This window comes from Pongo pygmaeus, chromosome 3 (genome assembly GCF_028885625.2).
Source record: "Pongo pygmaeus isolate AG05252 chromosome 3, NHGRI_mPonPyg2-v2.0_pri, whole genome shotgun sequence".
NCBI classification, from domain to species: Eukaryota; Metazoa; Chordata; class Mammalia; order Primates; family Hominidae; genus Pongo; species Pongo pygmaeus.
Window position 1 is genome coordinate 97,336,328 of NC_072376.2, and position 19,626 is coordinate 97,355,953.

At 36.3% G+C, this 19,626-nt stretch overlaps 1 protein-coding gene across 8 annotated transcripts in view; it reads right to left on the reverse strand.

Annotated features, from left to right (window-relative positions):
• WDFY3 (WD repeat and FYVE domain containing 3) overlaps positions 1–19,626 on the reverse strand; it is a 298,737-nt gene that overhangs the window by 257,335 nt on the left and 21,776 nt on the right. For 7 of the 8 annotated variants that reach the window (XM_063663839.1, XM_063663844.1, XM_054484306.2 and 4 more), the window contains exon 2: positions 5,417–5,510. The exons of the other annotated variant lie outside the window; for it this stretch is intronic. The gene's annotated coding sequence lies outside the window, so the exon portion shown is untranslated. The remainder of the gene's footprint in view (positions 1–5,416; positions 5,511–19,626) is intronic. 8 annotated transcript variants of the gene reach the window in all.

The following is a 19,626-nucleotide window of genomic DNA, read 5'->3' on the forward strand; positions in this document are numbered from 1 at the left end:
AGAAAAAAATTGTCAGTTGTTCAAAGATAAGAATGCCTTCCCCAGTCCACTACAGGCATACCAAAAGAAAGTCTTAAATTTTTGTATGATTTCTGCTAACCCTGCTAACAAGTAAAAAGGAATACCACATAGAAATCCTATTAAATCATGTTTACTTAATTTCTGTATACTATGACTTAAACGTCCAAATCTAGTGAGAGTTAAAAATGTCTCAACATTTCTAACAATGAGGTGTTTGTATATTATTAAATGTATTCTATTTACAGTAATTCACAAATAATAATTAAACAACTACTTATAAAAATAAACAACCACTTGTAAAATCATGTAAAAATCATGTCATCATATGCTTAAGAAGTCATGCTCCATCTAACCTAATGAAGTTTTTAAAAGCAATCTTTTCTCCATGAACTTGAGATTTTCTTAGACTAAATTTACTAAAGAAATGTTATTCCATGTTACACACACACACACACACAGACACACACACACCTTATAGATTAACTCCTACAGATAATGCCAACTAGGTCAAATTTCACTTCCAGAAACACAACTATACGGCCTTCCATAAGAAGAATTACAAAAAGAACCCATAAAATTAGTTTCCAAATACGATGGTGGTTGATTTGGAGTGTCAACATGACTGGATTAAGGGATACCCAGTGAAATGGTTTGGCTTTGTGCCCCCACCCAAATTTCACCTTGAATTGTAATCCCCATAATCCCCATGTGTCAAGGGTGGGGCCAGGTGGAGGTAATTGGATCATGGGGGAGGCTTCCCCCATGCTGTTGTCGTGATAATGAGTGAGTCTCAGGGGATCTGATGGTTATAAGTGTCTGGCATTTCCTCTGCTGGCATTCATTCTCTCTCCTGCTGCCCTGTGAAGATGTGCCTTCAGCCATGATTGTAAGTTTCCTGAGGCCTCCCCAGCCATGCGGAACTGTGAATTAATTAAAGCTCTTTTCTTTATAAATTACCCAGTCTCAGGTATTTTCTCACAGCAATGTGAGAATGGACTAATATACCCAGATAGCTGGTAAAGCAGTAATTATTCTCAATGCTTCAGCAGGCATTGAGCTCATCCTGTTTCTGCTGAAAGACAAAACCAGGTGGTGTAGAATTTGATTAGAATGATTGGGGTGTCCCAGGTGTGTCTGTGAAGGTGTTTCCGAAGGAGACTGACATTTCAGTCAGTGGACTGAGTAAGGAAGATCTGCCCTCAATGTGAGTGGGCACTGTCAAATCAGCTGGGGACCCAGATGGAACAAAAAAGCAGAAGGGCCAACTTGCCCTCTTTTCTGAATCCAGGATGCCCTTCATCGTCTGTCCCTGAACATCAGAGCTCTTTGTTCTCAAGCCTTTGGATTCTGGAACTAGCATCAACCCCTCTCCCTCCTCCGTGCTTGACTCTCGAACCCTCAGCCTTGGACTGAGAGTTACAGCATTGCCTTCCTTGGTTCTGAGGCCTTTGGACTTGGACTGAGTCATGCTACCAGCTTCCCTGGTTCTCCAGCTTCCAGACAGCCTATGGTGAGACTTCTCAGTCTCTAAAATTGACTAAGCCAATTCCCCTAATAAATCCTTTCTCATATATATCACTATCTAAATATATATTCAATTGATAGCCTGTCTCTAGGGTAACCCTGACTAAAACACCATGGATTTTTCCATCAGTGTAAATGATAAGAACTGCTAGCTGGATGATATGATATATATGATTGTACCACTACATTCTGTAAAAGTAACTGTAATTGAGCAGTACCCTTGGCCAGTTTGGTGTATTAAATATCCTCACATATGGCAGCTAATTCCTAATACTTTATAATACCTTAGTTGTTGAAAATGACCACAAAAAAGTTGATAAAATTAAAGTAATCTTAATAACCTCAGACCTCTTACTCTTAAATTTTTTTAGGGAAATGAGATTAGACCTCTGCATATTTTAGGAGAAATACCATGTTAATGTAGCGAAGTGAAAAGTCATGTGCCATTTGAATAAGTATACACAGGACCAAAACATATCTCATTTTATACATACTAGTACTCAGCCTCAAAAGTGGCTCCCAATGACCCTGTCTCCTGGTATTCACACCCTTGTGTAATCCCCTCTCCTTGAATGTGGGCTGGACCTAGTGAATCACTCCTAATAAACAGAATATGGAAAAAGTGAAGGCATGCCATTTTCAAGACTATATTACAAAAACACTGGGCCTTTCATCTTGCTCACCCTCTCTTGTTAGCTTGCACTAATGGAAGTTGATGCCATGTTGTGAGTTGCCCTACTGTAAAGGCTCAAGTGGCAAGGAACTGAAGTTAGCTTCTCAATAACAGCCCACACAAGGAACTGGGTCCCTTAGTTCAACAATCAGTGAAGAACTAAGTGCTGCCAATAATCACATGATTGAACTGGAAGCAGATCCTCCCCCAGGACCTTCAGATGACACCACAGGCCTAGCAGACATGTTAGGTGCAGCTTTGTGAGAGATCCTGAGCCAGAAGACTCAGTTAAGCTGCACTCAGATTCCTGATCAATAAAAACAGATAATGTTTGCAGTTTTAATCTGAGAAGTTTTGGGGTAATTTGTTATGTAGGGCAATAGATTGAATTGTCCTCCCCCCACCAAATTCATATGTTGAAATCCATGCCGTCAGTATCTCAAAATGTGACCTTTGAAGCTAGGGTCTTTAAAGAGTTAATCAAGTTAAAATGAGGCCATCAGGGTGGGCTCTAATCCAGAATGACTGAGGTCCTTAGAAATCTGGACACAGGACCAGGCGTGGTGGCTCACGCCTGTAATCCCAGCACTTTGGGAGGCCAAGGCGGGTGGATCACCTGAGGTCAGGAGTTCAAGAACAGCCTAGCCAACACGGCAAAACCCTGACTCTACTGAAAATACAAAAAATTAGCTGGATGTGGTGACGCACACCTGTAATCCCAGCTACTTGGGAGGCTGAGGCACGAGAATCACTTGAACCCAGGAGGCAGAGGTTGCAGTGAGTCAAGGTTGCACCACTGCACTCCAGCCTGGGCAACAAGAGAGAAACTTCGCTAAAAAAAAAAAAAAAATCTAGACACAAGAGACATGCATAGAAGGAAGACCGTGCAAAGAGACACAGGGAAAAGATGGCCAACTAAAAGCCAAGAAAACAGGACTGGAACAAATCCTTCCCTCACAGGCCTCAGGAGCCAACCCTGCAACACTGGCTTCAGACTTCCAGCATACAGACTGTGAGACCATAAATTCCTGTCATTTAAGCCACCCAGTTCTTAGTACTTTGTTACAGCAGCCCTCACAAACTAATATATGTGGCAATAGATAACACACATATACTTAATTCAAAATAACTTCTATCAAAAATACCAAAATTAGCCTCCATTTAGGACTCAAGTAGATGCCCAAAGGTCTTTATTAAGAAAAAAGATATTAGTCCATACCAGAAAATCTTAGGACCACAGATATTTTAGTGAGCTGGGACCTCTGCAGTCATATAATCTAATCTACTCATTTCAAAAATTGATGATGATAATAATAATGATGTGCCAGGAACACATATGTTAATTCTTTATAATAATACCATGAGCTACCATTATCATCCACTCCTTTTTTAAGATGTAGAAATTGATGTCCAGAAGTAAAGGTCACAAAGCTAGTATGTGGCAATGCCGGATCTGAATAAATTGAGGTGCACAGAGAAAAAGTAATTTACCCAAAATCATAGCTGGCAGCTCAGCTGGGTACCTAATAGTATGTCTCCTATATTCAAATCTTTTTTTCTCAAAAAGTCAAATGAAAAAGGTTTCATTTCTCAAAATATCTTATTGCACTGTACCATTTTATTCATGATAGTCAAATAAATGTCCATCAACTGGTGAAAGGATACACAAACTGTGGACTATCCAAACAATGAAATACTACCCAGCATTAAAAGGATCAGAAGTTTTATCCTATTTAATGCTGGGTAACACAAATGAATGCAATAACATGGATATATCTTTAAAGTATTACAATACTCCCCCTTTAACCATGATTTCACCCTCCACGGTTCATTACCCACAATCCAAAAATATTATATACAGTAAGATATTTTGATAGAAACCACATTCACATAACTTTCACTGCAATATTTGTTATTAAAATTGTTCTATTTTATTAGTAGTTATTATTGTCACTCTCTTACTGTGCCTAATGTATAAATTATATTTTGTTACAGGTAAGTATGTATGGAAAAAAAATAGTATACATAGGGTTCACTACTATCTGTGGTTTCAGTCTTCCACTGGGGGTCTTGGAACATATCCCTCTCTGATAAGGGGAGACTACCGCACATGTGGAAGAAGTACTACTACATCTTATTATTAGTTATCCACATTTTAGTAGGAATAAGTGAGATCTTTTTCAGAGAACAGTCTTTAAAACAAAGAAAGCCAATGCAAAGCTTTTAAATTACCATGCCCTAAGCCACAATTTGTCTAAAGGTATCTGATTGAGGAAGCAGAGTCTGTTCCAGCAAATCAGTATTGAGTGCTTAGTTAGCCTTTCTTTGGGATCTGGATTATAAGGTATTATGCTTGGGAGACAGTGGCAAGCAGGCTTCACCTCACAAAGAATAGCAATGTGATGATAGCTAGTTCCCAAAGAGAGAGAGAAGAATGAGATGGACATGCAGAGAAGAGACACTCTACTGAGAGCCTGAGGGAAATCTGATTGTCTTTAGTCCTGGGTTCTTATTTGCAGTCCAGCTGCATTTCTGTTCTTGGATCCTATGGCATCTCCTGGGACACTCCCAAAAGTTTTCCCATTTTTGGTTAAAATAATTTGATTACTTGCAATCAACAGGGAACCAACATGATCAAAAAGGTACCCTCTCTAAAGCTAAAGAACATTATTGAAAAACTAATAACCTCATGTAAAAAATAAACTTTTTAATAACAACAAAGTAAAGTAAAACATTAAAACTAAGGGTAGCCACAGTACTCTCAAGGGCCTCAGAAGACAGTTTATTCCTTAAACTAGTCACTCAAAGAAACTACAATACAATGGATTAAAGAGTTTCAAAGCATGTGCTTTAAAAACAACTAGATTTTTCCAGGAAAAAACAAGAGGAAATGATGCTTTAAAAATATGACTTTTATCATCTGTAGGTACCTACAAGAAAAGTAATATTGATTTAAAGCCAAAATTGAAACTGAAGATAACTTATTCTAATGTAGCCCTGTTTTGGTGCAGAAAACTAAGAGCCAACAAGCAAAGAAGGCTTGCCCAAGCTTACCAGGCATCAGTGGTAAAGGACGGTTGAAACCCAACTCCTGAATCACAAGTCACTGGTCTTGCTGCTGCACAATAACGCAGCAAAGACAATCACAATTCTGTTCCTGACTCCTTTTTCAACAAATAAAACAATCCTAAAACTGACCTGATTCTCTGTTCTGGGCTGGCATGAACCTGCTTAGAAATGATAAGAATGGCAGGCACTTTCTTCCTGAAGCAGACGTGGAGAAGTATTACACCTGATGAAGGAAAGGAAAAGAAAACTCAGTTTATGTTCAGAATATGCATGATGAGTCATTCATTTTCTACTGATTCTCTTTACCTCCTTACTTGTTGTCTTGCTTGTCTAATAATGGAACATATAGCACTTTATTTAAAATAGATTAAATTTGCTATTAAAGATCCATGAAAAATATAAAGTTATTTAAAGCTGGTCTCTACAGACCATCTGATTCCACTTCTTCATTTTACTGATAAGGAAACTTTAACATGGAGAAGTTATGCAAAGTATCATGACAACACAGCTCCTTAGTGTTAGAGTCAGATTCAGAACTCAACCCTTACCACTTCCAGTCCGGTACTCATTTGTGTATCACAGACCACACAGCCTCTTTTCTTGGAGAAAAAATTCATGCTATTTCTCTAGGTGTGTTTGTCATGCATCTCAAGATAAATGCGGTATAGAGCTGAATTGATTTGTTCTAAATTAAAATTTTAAAAATTGCTGCCTCATTCAAAGGTCATACACTAGTCTCAAGTTATTTGGGTTGTCTTATACAGGATATATAAATGTTTCCTTTCATTTACCTGTCAATATTTCAATATGAAAACATTAGCATATGAATCATGAGATCTAGTTTCTAGGCCTCTAGTAACTCTGCTCTCAACAAGTTCTATAGTGTAGTCAAACACATTTTGGTCCTAAAGTTCTTTAATTCAAAAATGAGGAGCCTGGAATAATTCCTAGGGGCCTTCTAACTCTAAAATGTTATACCAAAGAATAGCATCATCTTTAATGACATTCACCTTTTCAGATGAGCTATGTGTTTTTGTTATGTAACTTTATTTGTTAAACTCTTTAATCATACTATTACAGTTCAAAATCATTCATAATGATTGAAGGCAATATTGCCTTCAATAGACAGGTAATTATTCAAAAACCTAACCAATAATAACCTAGTTTTGTTGGTTTATCTAATTACCTGGCTGGTTCTATTACAGAAACCCAGCTAGAAGTAGGAGAAAAATCCTTCTTTTTAATTTTTATTTTTAATTTTTACTTGTACATAGTAAATATATAGATTTATAGGGTATATGAGATGTTTTAATACAGGCATACAATGTGTAATAATCACATCAGAGTAAATGGGGTGTCCATCATCTCAAGCATTTATTATTTTTTTGTGTTATGAACATTTCAATTAGACTTATTTTTTAATGTACAAATTATTAACTATAGTCACCCTGTTGTGCTACCAAATACTAGATCTTATACATTCTTTCTAACTATGCTTTTGAACCCATTAACCATCCCCACTCCTGCCCCACCCACTACCCTGCCCAGCTTCTGGTAACCATCATTCTATTCTCTATTTATGAGTTCAATTGTTTTAATTTTTAGCTCCCAGAAATGAGTGAGGACATGCAAAGTTTGTCTTTCTGCACCTGGCTTATTTTGCTAAACATAATGTCCTCCAGTTTCATCTATGTTGTTGCAAATGACAGGATCTCGTTCTTTTTTATGGCTGAATAGTATTCCAATGTGTATATACCACAATTTCTTTATCCATTTGTCTGCTGATGGACACTTAGTTTGCATCCAAATCTTGGTTACTGGTAACAGTGCTCATAAATATGGGAGTGCAGATAACTCTTTGATATACTGATTTCCTTTCTTTTGGGTATAAACCTGGTAGTGGGACTGCTGGATCACATGGCAGTTCTATTTTCAGGGTTTTAGGAAACTCCATACTGTTCTCTATAATGTCTGTACTGATTTGCATTCCCAACAACAGTGTACGAGGGTTCCCTTTTCTCCACATCCTTGTCAGCGTTTGTTATTGCCTGTCTTTTGCATAAAAGCCATTTTAACGGGACGAGTTGATATCTCATTGCGGTTTTGATTTGAATTTCTTTGATGATCAATGACACTGAGCACCTTTTAATACATGTTTGTTTGCCATATGTATGTCTTCTTTTGAGAAATGTCTATTCTGATCTTTTGCCCATTTTTTAAATCAGATTAAGGAAAAGTACTCTTTAAAAGTCTACCTCTTGGGTAGTTTCTAAGAAATATCCTGAATTATTTCCTCAAATCATTGATCTAGTTATTCATCCAATAAGTTTTTACTGAGTCACTTGCCAGATGGCAGATACATACAGGCTTAATGAGACAGAAAGCTTTAAAACAAGATAATTCTAGTGAAATACTGAGTGCTGTTAGGAATTCAGGTGGCAGTAGAGAGTAGGCAAAATTAATGACATGTCTCCTAAATTATGACTTCAGATTATAGCTTATCTTTTAATTTATTAATTATTACATACAACAATTATTTGGAACATTTTAAATTCAAAGCAAAATAATAGAATGAACATCCAGATACCTGTCATCCAACTCAAGAACCTAAGGGTAAGTTATTGGTATTGTTCTACTAATTTGTTCCTCCTCCATTTCATGCTCCACCTCTCTTATCCCCGCCACCCCTTGTAACCACAATCCTGTATTTTGTGTTTATCATTACTTCGCTTTTTAAACAGTATATCACATATGTACATCTTCCTGAACAATATAGTGTTCCATTTTGCTTGGTTCTGAAATCTATCAAAATGGTATCAAAATCTATCCTCCTGTCTTGTAGGATTTGGTTTTTTAATTCAATATTACGTTTCCAAAACTCACCCACATTGTTGCATATAGTTGTAGTTCCTTCATTTTCACTGCAGAATAATACTGCATTGGACAAACATATCACAATTTAATTATTCGTTCTCTTGTCAATAGCTTATTCTCCCCTCCAAGTTTTGTTTTGTTTTGCTATTATGACCATCTATGTTATGAAAGTTCTGACATGTGTCATGTTCCACATGTGTCCGAGTTTCTCTTAAGTACATGCCTAAGAGTTAGGGAGTAATCTTAAATTTAACTTTTCATGATGATGCCAATTTTTACTTTCCCTAAAGTGTGTTTATAACTTCACTACCAAAAGGTAGTAGCAGAACTACCACATCTACAGCCTCTCCAATGTGTAGTAATGCCAACTTTTTAATGCTGGGTATAGAATGGCATCTAATTGTGGTCTTGGTTCACACTTCCTTGTCAATTAATGATGCTGAGTACTTCTTCATGCTTCTTGGCTATCTCATATTTTCTCTTGTATGAAATGCCTATTCATATATTTTACCCATTTTCCTCCTGAGTTATTTGCCATTTTCATATTGTTTCATGTGTATTTTATATGTATTTGGATGCTCATTACTTGGTTTTACCAGTCTTGACCAAAAACAGGCAATTGTTGAGATAAGGGAGAAGAAGCAAAAATAGCAGGCGGCCAGAAAACTGGCAACAGCAAGTTAGAGTACCAATGATTTCCTCAACCCATTTTTTAATATAAATGTAATCTACAGACATCTTAAAGTATCAGAAATCTAAAATATTATAAAATCAATCTAGATTTACAATCTTTCATTTTAATATAAACTCAGCCAAGAACAAATGCTACAAAATGATTTCAGTACATTCTAACTACAATATGTAATATAATAATATAATTCTCAGGAATCAAGTTTTACACAGGTCACAATTTAGACCACAATATAAAGTTCCCATTTTGACCCTGACATTTTACATATTTTTACTTCATGCTTGGCTTGCCTCCAATTTAGAGTAAGTCAGTTACATTGTCAGAGGATTAAGTTTAAATGTATATGCACATATGTATAAAAACTAAATTTCAAAATTAAACTGTGTACATTGAAATGCCACAGAAACCTGAATTCCAGACTTAGCTAGATGATTAGCTATATCTCCCTGGCCTATCTATGTCTTCTGAGTTGGTTTTCTTATATTAATACTTAAAATGGAAATTGTGCTGGGTCTTATCATACTCTTTGGGCTGGGAGCAGTGGCTCACGCCTGGAATCTCAGCTCTTTGGGAGGCTGAGGCAGGACTATCACTTGAGAACAGCAGTTTGATACCACCCTGGGCAACATAGTGAGACCCCATCTCTACAAAAAATTAAAAAATTAGCTGGGCATGGTGGCAAACACCTGTAGTCCTAGGTACTTAGGAGTCTGAGGCAGGAGGATCACTTAAGTCCAGGAGATTGAGGCCACAGTGAGCTATGAACGTGCCACTGCCCTTCAGCCTGGGTGACATAGCGAGACCCTGTCTCTTTAAAAAAAAATTATTTGACTTGAAGATCAGTGAGAAAATTTTTTTCCAAATAGCCCAGAAAGATTTTGTGGAGTCTCTTTCCAAACTTTATACAAAGTAGCCAGTTAAACTAAATAATAACAAAAAAATAAATTTTCAAAATTTTTAACAAGCAGTTTTAGAGTCCTCCTAAGGCCTCCCAGGACTCCTGCCAGGTAATCTGATGAAATGCATCATACAAGAAAAAAAAAATTCAAAAGCCACAGGCAATCAGAAGAGAACTTCCAGAATCTCTCATGACATTTACCTCCCCACCTGAATCTGTACCCTTTCACTGAATTTCAGGATTCACATCAAAATCTAACTCCTCTACTTTGCTACTAGATGTTACATGCCTAGAACACCAATGTCATTGCTCTAGGAAATCCCACTTCTCTCTCTTACGTCATCAATTTCCTCCTTCCAATAAAGCAAAATCATTGGCAAATACATTTCCAATCATTAGAAAACAAACAACAAAACCTCTCAACTCCTTATACGCCCCTAGATGATGGCCAATATCTTTGATTCCCTTTTTAGCAAAACATCACAAGCATGTACTCCTTGTCTACAATTATACTTCCATTCAAATTTAACACACTCCAATTAGACTTTTACTACACAACATCACTGAAACTTAAGGTCATCAATTACCTGAATATTGTTAAATCCAAAGGCCTATTAGTTCTCATCTTTCTGGATTTATCTGCAGCATTTGGCATGACATATCACATGCTGATACACTTTCTTTTATTGGCTTCCAGAACCAACTCTATTAGTTTCATCCTATCTCATTGACCTCTCCTTGTCAGCCTTCTTTGCTAGTTCCTCCTCTTCTCCTTGACCTTTAAAGTTTAGGTTCTTAGCCTTCTTCTCTAACCCACTGGCAAGTACTATTGACTTTATCTATAAAAATACTGAGAATCTGACCACTTCTCGCCACTTGCATAGTTACTATTTTGGTCAAAGTCTGTATTGTCCCTCACTTGGATTTTTGCCATAGGTTAGTAACTGGCCTCCCAACTTCTACCCTTGTCCTATTTTCAAGTCCTTTCTCATCGAAGTAGCCAGAGTGATCCAGACAACCTAACATAAATCATAAATCGCACAACATCTGCTCCCAAAATCTCCCAGTGGCTTCCCATCTCACTCAGAGTAGGCCATTTTTTAAAAAAATGACATAAAAGAACCTATAAAATTTGGCCCCCATTACCTCTGACTTCATTTCCTACTAACTTCCTTGTCATTCTTTTTACAGGCCAGGCACACCCTTGCCTTGGGGCCTTTATACTTGCTATTCTCTCCCTATATGCTTTTCCAAGAGATGATTACAGTAGACCCTTCCTTATCTGTGTGGGTTGGGGGTTGGACATGTTCCAAGACCCCCAGTACATTTTTCCCCATACATATATACCTGTGATAAAATTTAATTTATAAATTAGGCATAGTACTCTTATGCTTTGGGGCCATTATTAAGTAAAATAAGGGTTATTTGGATATAAGCACTGAGAGACTCTGACAGGTGTACTTCCCTTCTATTCCTATTTGTCTATGTCCTTCCATGAAAATGTAAAATCTATGAGGGCAATGGTTTTGTTTAGTTTAATGCTACAGCTCCAATGCCTAGAAAAGAATCTGGCACATAGCAGGCATCTAATTAACATTTTTTAAAATGAATAAACAGTTACCCTCTTAGGGCTAAAAATGGGAATCTTTCTTAGTTTATAAAACAAGATAATCTAAATAATCGGGGGACAACAACTAGATTTTTGATGTAAAAGAATCATTCTAAAATTTCTTCAAAAGATAATAATGACGATAACCTCGAAATACTTTATTAGACATTGTAATTGATACTTCCATAAATTTGATAAATTAACAAATAGTTCCCCCTATAACTAGGTTTTAGACTCTGGCCGTCCACAGAATGACTCATTTCTCTCCCACTAACTGCTGTCATATTTAACAATGGTTGGCATGCAGGGCCATAACACCAGCACACAGGAAAATATTACAAAAATGTTCATTCCAAACTGGTTCCAGAGAAAGAACCAAGCTCTTTATAAATGAGGAAAGTCTAAAAATAAAGGGCAGATATTTTTAAATGTTTTCAATATTTTGTTTGAAAATAATTTCAAACTTACAGAAAAGTTAGTAAGAATACAAAAATCACTCATACTCAGATTCAGCCATTACTAATGTCACCTCCTTACTTTTACATCTGTGCTCCTGAGCTCTTACACTTTCTTGCATTCACACACACACATGCACACATACACTGTTTTTCCTGGAGCAAATGAGAATAAACTATATATATCAAGCCCTTTGCTCCTCTGCTTCCAATGTGTATTTCTTTAGCAATACTTTCTCTTATAAGAAAAGCGCAGTGATCAACTTCAGTAATTATAACATTGTTACAATATTTTTATCTATTCTATGGTCTATATTCCAATATTCTAATTTTTCAATTGATCCAATAACATCCTGCATGGTATATTTTCCCCCATTCAGTATAAGATCCAGTCTAGGGTCAGGTACTGTAGTTAGTGGTTCTCTCTTCTAAGCCTCCTTTAATTTGGAACACTTCAATAGCCTTTCTTTCTCTTTTATGACACTGACTTTTTTAAGGACCACAGTTCCTTCCCCGCTTTTTAAAGTAGAACATTCCTTATTTTGCACTTGTCGAATGTTTCCTCATGATTAAATTCAGGTTATGCAGTCTTGGCCAGAATACTACAGAGGAGATGATGTGTCCCCTCAGGGTGTCCTATCTGGAGTCACATGGTGACCATCTGCCCCATATTGTTGTTGGATCGCACCAATGCATAATCACTATATTATCCCTTGGAATTAGTACATAGTCTGTGGGGTGATGCTTTAAGACACTGAAAATATCCTGCTTCTCATCAAAATTTCTCCCTCATTTAGTTATGACTCTTGCCCTACCTAATATCTACTATGCTGGCTACAAAATAATGATTTTTCCAACTCTAAAGCTCAGAGTCCTACTGGAAGAAAGAGCCTTCCTTTCTCCTCTATTCATTCACTTATTTTTATTATCATTATGGATTTATTCCTATTTCTAATGGTTCATAATTTATCATTATACTTACTCGATTATTAAATTATCTCAAATTTAGCTAGTAGGAATGCCAATAGGCTTCTTGTGACATGTTCTTATTAAAAAAAAAAAAAAAGTTTCTATTTTCTCGCATTAAAAAATAACCCAGGCTCACATGGTATGTGCCCTACCCTATCCTAGAATAATCTATTTCTGTGAGGAGCTCTGGTTCCTTTGACTTGAGAATGGCATTACAGAATTCTAATTCCAAGAATTTGGAGTTAGGTATGCTCTTTGCCTCTTAGCCTTTTTACTGGACAGAGCTAGGAAATGTATGAATGCATGTACACATACAAATTTATGTACATATGTCTGTACATGCAATTACATGTACACATATATTGGCTTAAAACATAATGAACTCACACTGATACCTTCAATTCCAATCCACCTGCACAGAATTTATTTTGCCTTCTCCCATCCCATATTTGTGTGTCCCTCCTTCTTCAGGGAGAAACCTCACTCCAATAACCTCAAAACATTTACGCAATCCCCAATACACCTAAAAAGTCCCAGAAGTGCTATGTCCATATCACTATAAAAAGTAAACCTAATAGAATGAGTTCAAGAGTTGCCTGCAACTCGTCTCTTTCAACTCTACCCAAGCTGAGGGTATATAGTCATAGTTATAGTACCATGTTATTAGTAATAAATTACTTAGATTTACTCTTTGTTCCCTCAATGGGGGTACAATACTAATTTAAAATACATTCAGGTTCATTTGTTTCAGTGGATTAGGATTCTCCCCATTTCCGTCCTTATTTTGAATATTGAAAAAAACACACTATGAAAAGCCAAAACTATATTTAAAAAAAAAAAGTTTTACTTTGAAGTGTCATTGCCTCCCATAAACCTCTGGCCCCATTACCTCTCACTACCCCTTCTTTTTGTAAAGTCAAGCATATATATGTATGTGTTATTTTCCCTTTTTTCTTACACAAAAGATAGCACACTATATATTCTTGTTTATACTAACCAGCTCAATCCAGATTGAAGGAAGCTCTTCCCAAAGCCTTTTATAAGATACAATATCCTGATATCAAAACCAGACAAAGAGATTAAGAGAAAAGAAGACTAGAAATTTCATATTTTTCTGAACATAAATGCAAAAACTTTTAACAAAATATAAGGAAACCAAATCTGGCAACATATAAAAGGGGTATTACATCATGATCAAGTGCATTTATCCTGGAAATGCCAGGCTAATTCAATATTCAAAAAATTAATATAATTTACCATTATCAATAAAATAAAGATTAAAAACCATATAATCTCAATAGATATTTTAAAAATCACTTGCAAAATTCAACATTAATGATAAAAGCTCTACTAAACCAGGAATAGAATGAAACTTACTCAACCTGATAAACAGCCTCTTTAAAACAGATACAGCTAATATCATATTTAATGAAGAAAGACTGAATGCTTTCTCTTTTTAACATATACTGGAAGTCCTAGCCGGTGCAATAAGGCATGAAAAATAAATAAAAGGCAAAAATGGAATGAAAGAAGTAAAACTGTCTTTATTCCAGGCAGCATGATTATCTATATAGAAAACCCCAAAGAGTCTACCAAAGAAACCTCCCTAAGTTAACAAGGGAACTTAGCAAGACTGCAGTATACAAAGTTCAATATACAAAAATCAATTGTGTTTCTACATATTAACAATGAAAAAACTAAAAGTTATAGATAGATAGATAGATAGATAGATAGATAGATAGATAGATAGATAGTACCATTTATAATACCACCCAAAACACATGAAATGCTGAGGGGTAATTCTAACAAACTATGTGCAAGATTTGTATACTGAAAACTACAAAACAATGATGAAATAATCACTAATAAGATAATCATTGATAACAATGATGAGATAAACCAAAGACAAGTAACTAGAGAGATATTCTATGTTCATGGATTTGGAGGCAATATATTCAAGGAATCAGTTCTTCCCGTATTTACCTATAGATTCAATGCAATCCCAATCAAAATTAGAGTAGACTTTCGTTTTTGGAAATCAACAAGATGACTCTAAAATTTACACGAAAAAGAAATAAAGAACAGTCAAAACAATTTGGAAACAAAACAAAATTGGAGGACTCATATTACCTGACTTCGAGACTTACTGTAAAGCTACAGTAATCAAGATAGTGTGGCAGTGGTAAAAGCACCTAGATCAATGGAAAAGGACAGAAATTCCAGAAATGGATAGATACAAACATGTTCAATTGATTTTTGACAAAGATGTCAAGCAATTTAATAGGGAAGGAAAAATTTTTCACTAGCCAGTGCTAGAGTAATCAGATATCCACAAGCCAAAAATAAATAAATAAATAAATAAAACTCACAAAAACTTCAATCAACCCACACATTACACTATATACAAAATTTAACTCAAACCAAATCACAGACATAAATGTACAATCTAGAACTATAAAACTTCCAGAGGAAAACTTCAGGGAAAAATCATTGTTACTTTGAGTTAGGCAAAAAATTATCTAACAGGATATAAAAAGTAAAAACCATAAAAGAAAAAAATGGGCAAAGTGGACATCACCAAAATTAATTTCTGCTCATCAAAACACAGTGTTATAAAAATGAAATTAAGCCAAAAACTGGGAGATAGTATTTGTAAAACACATACCAGACTGGAACCCAAAATATATAATGAATTCTTTTTTTTTTTTTTCTTTTTTTCTGGTATGGGGAAGAGGTTTAGAGATCTGGTGTCTCTTCCCCTTCTTGTTTTTTGTTTTTTTTTTTAATTCTATTATTACTATACTTTAAGTTTTAGGGTACATGTGCACAATGTGCAGGTTAGTTACATATGTATACATGTGCCATGCTGGTGTGCTGCACCCGTCAACTCGTCATTTAGCATTAGGTATATCTCCTAATGCTATCCCTCCCCCGTCCCCCCACCCCACAACAGTTCCCAGAGTGTGATGTTCCCCTTCCTGTGTCCATGTGTTCTCATTGTTCAATTCCCACCTATGAGTGAGAATATGCGGTGTTTGGTTTTTTGTTCTTGTGATAGTTTACTGAGAATGATGATTTCCAATTTCATCCATGTCCCTACAAAGGACATGAACTCATCATTTTTTATGGCTGCATAGTATTCCATGGTGTATATGTGCCACATTTTCTTAATCCAGTCTATCATTGTTGGACATTTGGGTTTGTTCCAAGTCTTTGCTATTGTGAATAGTGCCGCAATAAACATACGTGTGCATGTGTCTTTATAGCAGCATGATTTATAATCCTTTGGGTATATACCCAGTAATGGGATGGCTGGGTCAAATGGTATTTCTAGTTCTAGATCCCTGAGGAATTGCCACACTCACTTCCACAAGGGTTGAACTAGTTTACAGTCCCACCAACGTGTAAAAGTGTTCCTATTTCTCCACATCCTCTCCAGCACCTGTTGTTTCCTGACTTTTTAATGATTGCCATTCTAACTGGTGTGAGATGGTATCTCATTGTGGTTTTGATTTGCATTTCTCTGATGGCCAGTGATGGTGAGCATTTTTTCATGTGTTTTTTGGCTGCATAAATGTCTTCTTTTGAGAAGTGTCTGTTCATGTCCTTCCCCCACTTTTTGATGGGGTTGTTTGTTTTTTTCTTGTAAATTTGTTGGAGTTCATTGTAGATTCTGGATATTAGCCCTTTGTCAGATAGTAGGTAGTGAAAATTTTCTCCCATTTTGTAGGTTGCCTGTTCACTCTGATGGTAGTTTCTTTTGCTGTGCAGAAGCTCTTGAGTTTAATTAGATCCCATTTGTCAATTTTGGCTTTTGTTGCCATTGCTTTTGGTGTTTTAGACATGAAGTCCTTGCCCATGCCTATGTCCTGAATGGTAATGCCTAGGTTTTCTTCTAGGGTTTTTATGGTTTTAGGTCTAACGTTTAAGTCTTTAATCCATCTTGAATTAATTTTTGTATAAGGTGTAAGGAAGGGATCCAGTTTCAGCTTTCTACATATGGCTAGCCAGTTTTCCTAGCACCATTTATTAAATAGGGAATCCTTTCCCCATTGCTTGTTTTTCTCAGGTTTGTCACAGATCAGATAGTTGTAGATATGCGGCATTATTTCTGAGTGGTCTGTTCTGTTCCATTGATCTACATCTCTGTTTTGGTACCAGTACCATGCTGTTTTGGTTACTGTAGCCTTGTAGTATAGTTTGAAGTCAGGTAGCGTGATGCCTCCAGCTTTGTTCTTTTTGCTTAGGATTGACTTGGCGATGTGGGCTCTTTTTTGGTTCTGTATGAACTTTGAAGTAGTTTTTTCCAATTCTGTGAAGAAAGTCATTCGTAGCTTGATGGGGATGGCATTGAATCTATAAATTACCTTGGGCAGTATGGCCATTTTCATGATATTGATTCTTCCTACCCATGAGCATGGAATGTTCTTCCATTTGTTTGTATCCTCTTTTATTTCATTGAGCCGTGGTTTGTAGTTCTCCCTGATGAGGTCCTTCACGTCCTTTGTAAGTTGGATTCCCAGGTATTTTATTCTCTTTGAAGCAATTGTGAATGGGAGTTCACTCATGATTTGGCTCTCTGTTTGTCTGTTATTGGTGTATAAGAATGCTTGTGATTTTTGTACATTGATTTTGTATCCTGAGACTTTGCTGAATTCTTTAAACAATAAAAAAAAGCAAACTGATTTTAAAAAGAGTAAAAGATGTCGACACTTTTAAAAAAAGGATACATACAGCAAACAAGCAATGAAAGCTCACTACCATTATTTATGAAAAGTAAATTAAAACATTTTGAATGCTGCTACGAACATTAGCCTTTTTGTGGACATGTGCTTTCATTTCTTTTATACATATACCTAGGAATGGAATTTATAGATCCTAATGAATATGTTTGAATTTATGAGACACTAGTTGACTGTTTGCTAAAATGGCTATACCGTTTCACCAGGAATGAATGAGAGGAAACTTCTAGTTGCTGCATATCCTTATGAAACTTAACATCATCAGATTTTACATGTATTTGTCATTCACGTATCCTCGGTAAAATATCTGTTCAAATTATTTGTTCATTTTTTGACAGGGTTCTTTGTCTTCTTATTATTGAATTGTGAGAGTTCTTTATATATTCTGGTTCATATCCTTTGCCAGGTATGTATATGTTTTGCAAGTATATTTACCAGTCTGTGGCTAACCTTTTTATTTTTTTTTAAATGGTGAAGCATGTTCATTTTGAGAAATTTCATTAAGCTTCAACTTACAATTTGTTTACTTTTACTTACGTATATACAATAAACCTGAAGAACATGGGTTTGAACTGTGTTGTCCACTTATATGTGGATTTTCTTCTGCCTCTGCCACATGAGACAAGATCAACTACTCCTCTCTTCCTCCTCCTCTTCAGCCAACTCAGTGTGAAGACAATGAGGATGAAGACCTTTATCATGACCGACTTCCACTTAATGAACAGTAAATATATTTTCTCTTCCTAATGATTTTCTTAATGTCATTTTCTTTTAACTAACTTTCCTGTAAGAATACAGTATATGGCCGGGTGTGGTGGCTCACACCTGTAATCCAAGCACTTTGGGAGGCCGAGGCGGGCGGATCACAAGGTCAGGAGATCGAGACCATCCTGGGTAACACCCAGTGAAACCCCATCTCTACTAAGAATACAAAAAAATTAGCCAGGCGGGGTGGTGGGCCCCTGTAGTACCAGCTACTCAGGAGGCTGAGGCAGGAGAATGGCGTGAACCAGGGAGGCGGAGCTTGCAGTGAGCTGAGATTACACCACTGCACTCCAGCCTGGGCGACAGAGCAAGACTCCGTCTCAAAAAAAAAAAAAAGAATACAGTATATAATACATATAACCCACAAGATGTGTACAAATCGACTGTTTATGTTATCAGTAACACTATCAGTAATTAAGTTTTGGGGAAACCAAAAAAGTTACATGCAGATCAACTACACAGGGGGTCACTTCCCCTAGCCCCAACATGGTTCAAAGATCAACTGTACTTGAATAAATTTATTGAAAAACAAAACAAAACAAAACAAAAAACCGCTCTTTAAAGGTGACAAAATCATCATCAACTAGTAAATAGCCTAAGGGTGATACAATTTGGCCTACACATACTCAAAACTGGAAAATAAGTCTTTACACTACCAGTTATGAGCCATTCATTGTGTTGGGTCCCTACCAGATGCACAGACATAAAGCCTAAAATTAGCAAGGAAGAGTAACTGTTGAAAGCCTCCCTCTTGCAATTTGACCTCTGAATTATAAACATTCCAGATTAGGACATATTGCACCTTTTGTTAATTATAGAGCAAATTTTAAATGGGAACTTTAGGTTGATGGGGAAAGCAAAGAAATTCAACTTAAGTATATTTACATGAAAAACTAACTCATGTAATGATTTTCAATAAGCACCTGATTGTCAAATACATATGCTAAAACAAATAAGACTCTAAATATCTTTTTGCTGACTGAACAAATAGCTTTATATAAATATTATTTATTAGTCTTTAATTATTCCAAAATTATCACTCCTAACTTTAAGAAGCAAATATCAGCCAGGCATGGTGGCTCATGCCTGTAATCCCAGAACTTTGGGAGGCTGAGGGGGATGGATCACTTGAGCTCAGGAGTTCAAGACCAGCCTCTACAAACCCATTCTCTATGAAAAAAATTAAAATAAAAAATACAAAAAATTAGCTGGGCATGGTGGTGCACACCTGTAGTACCAGTTACTTGGAAGGTTGAGGTGGGAGAATCACTTGAACCTTGAGGGAGGAGATTGCAGTGAGCCAAGATCTTGTCACTGTACTCCAGCCTGCGCGAGA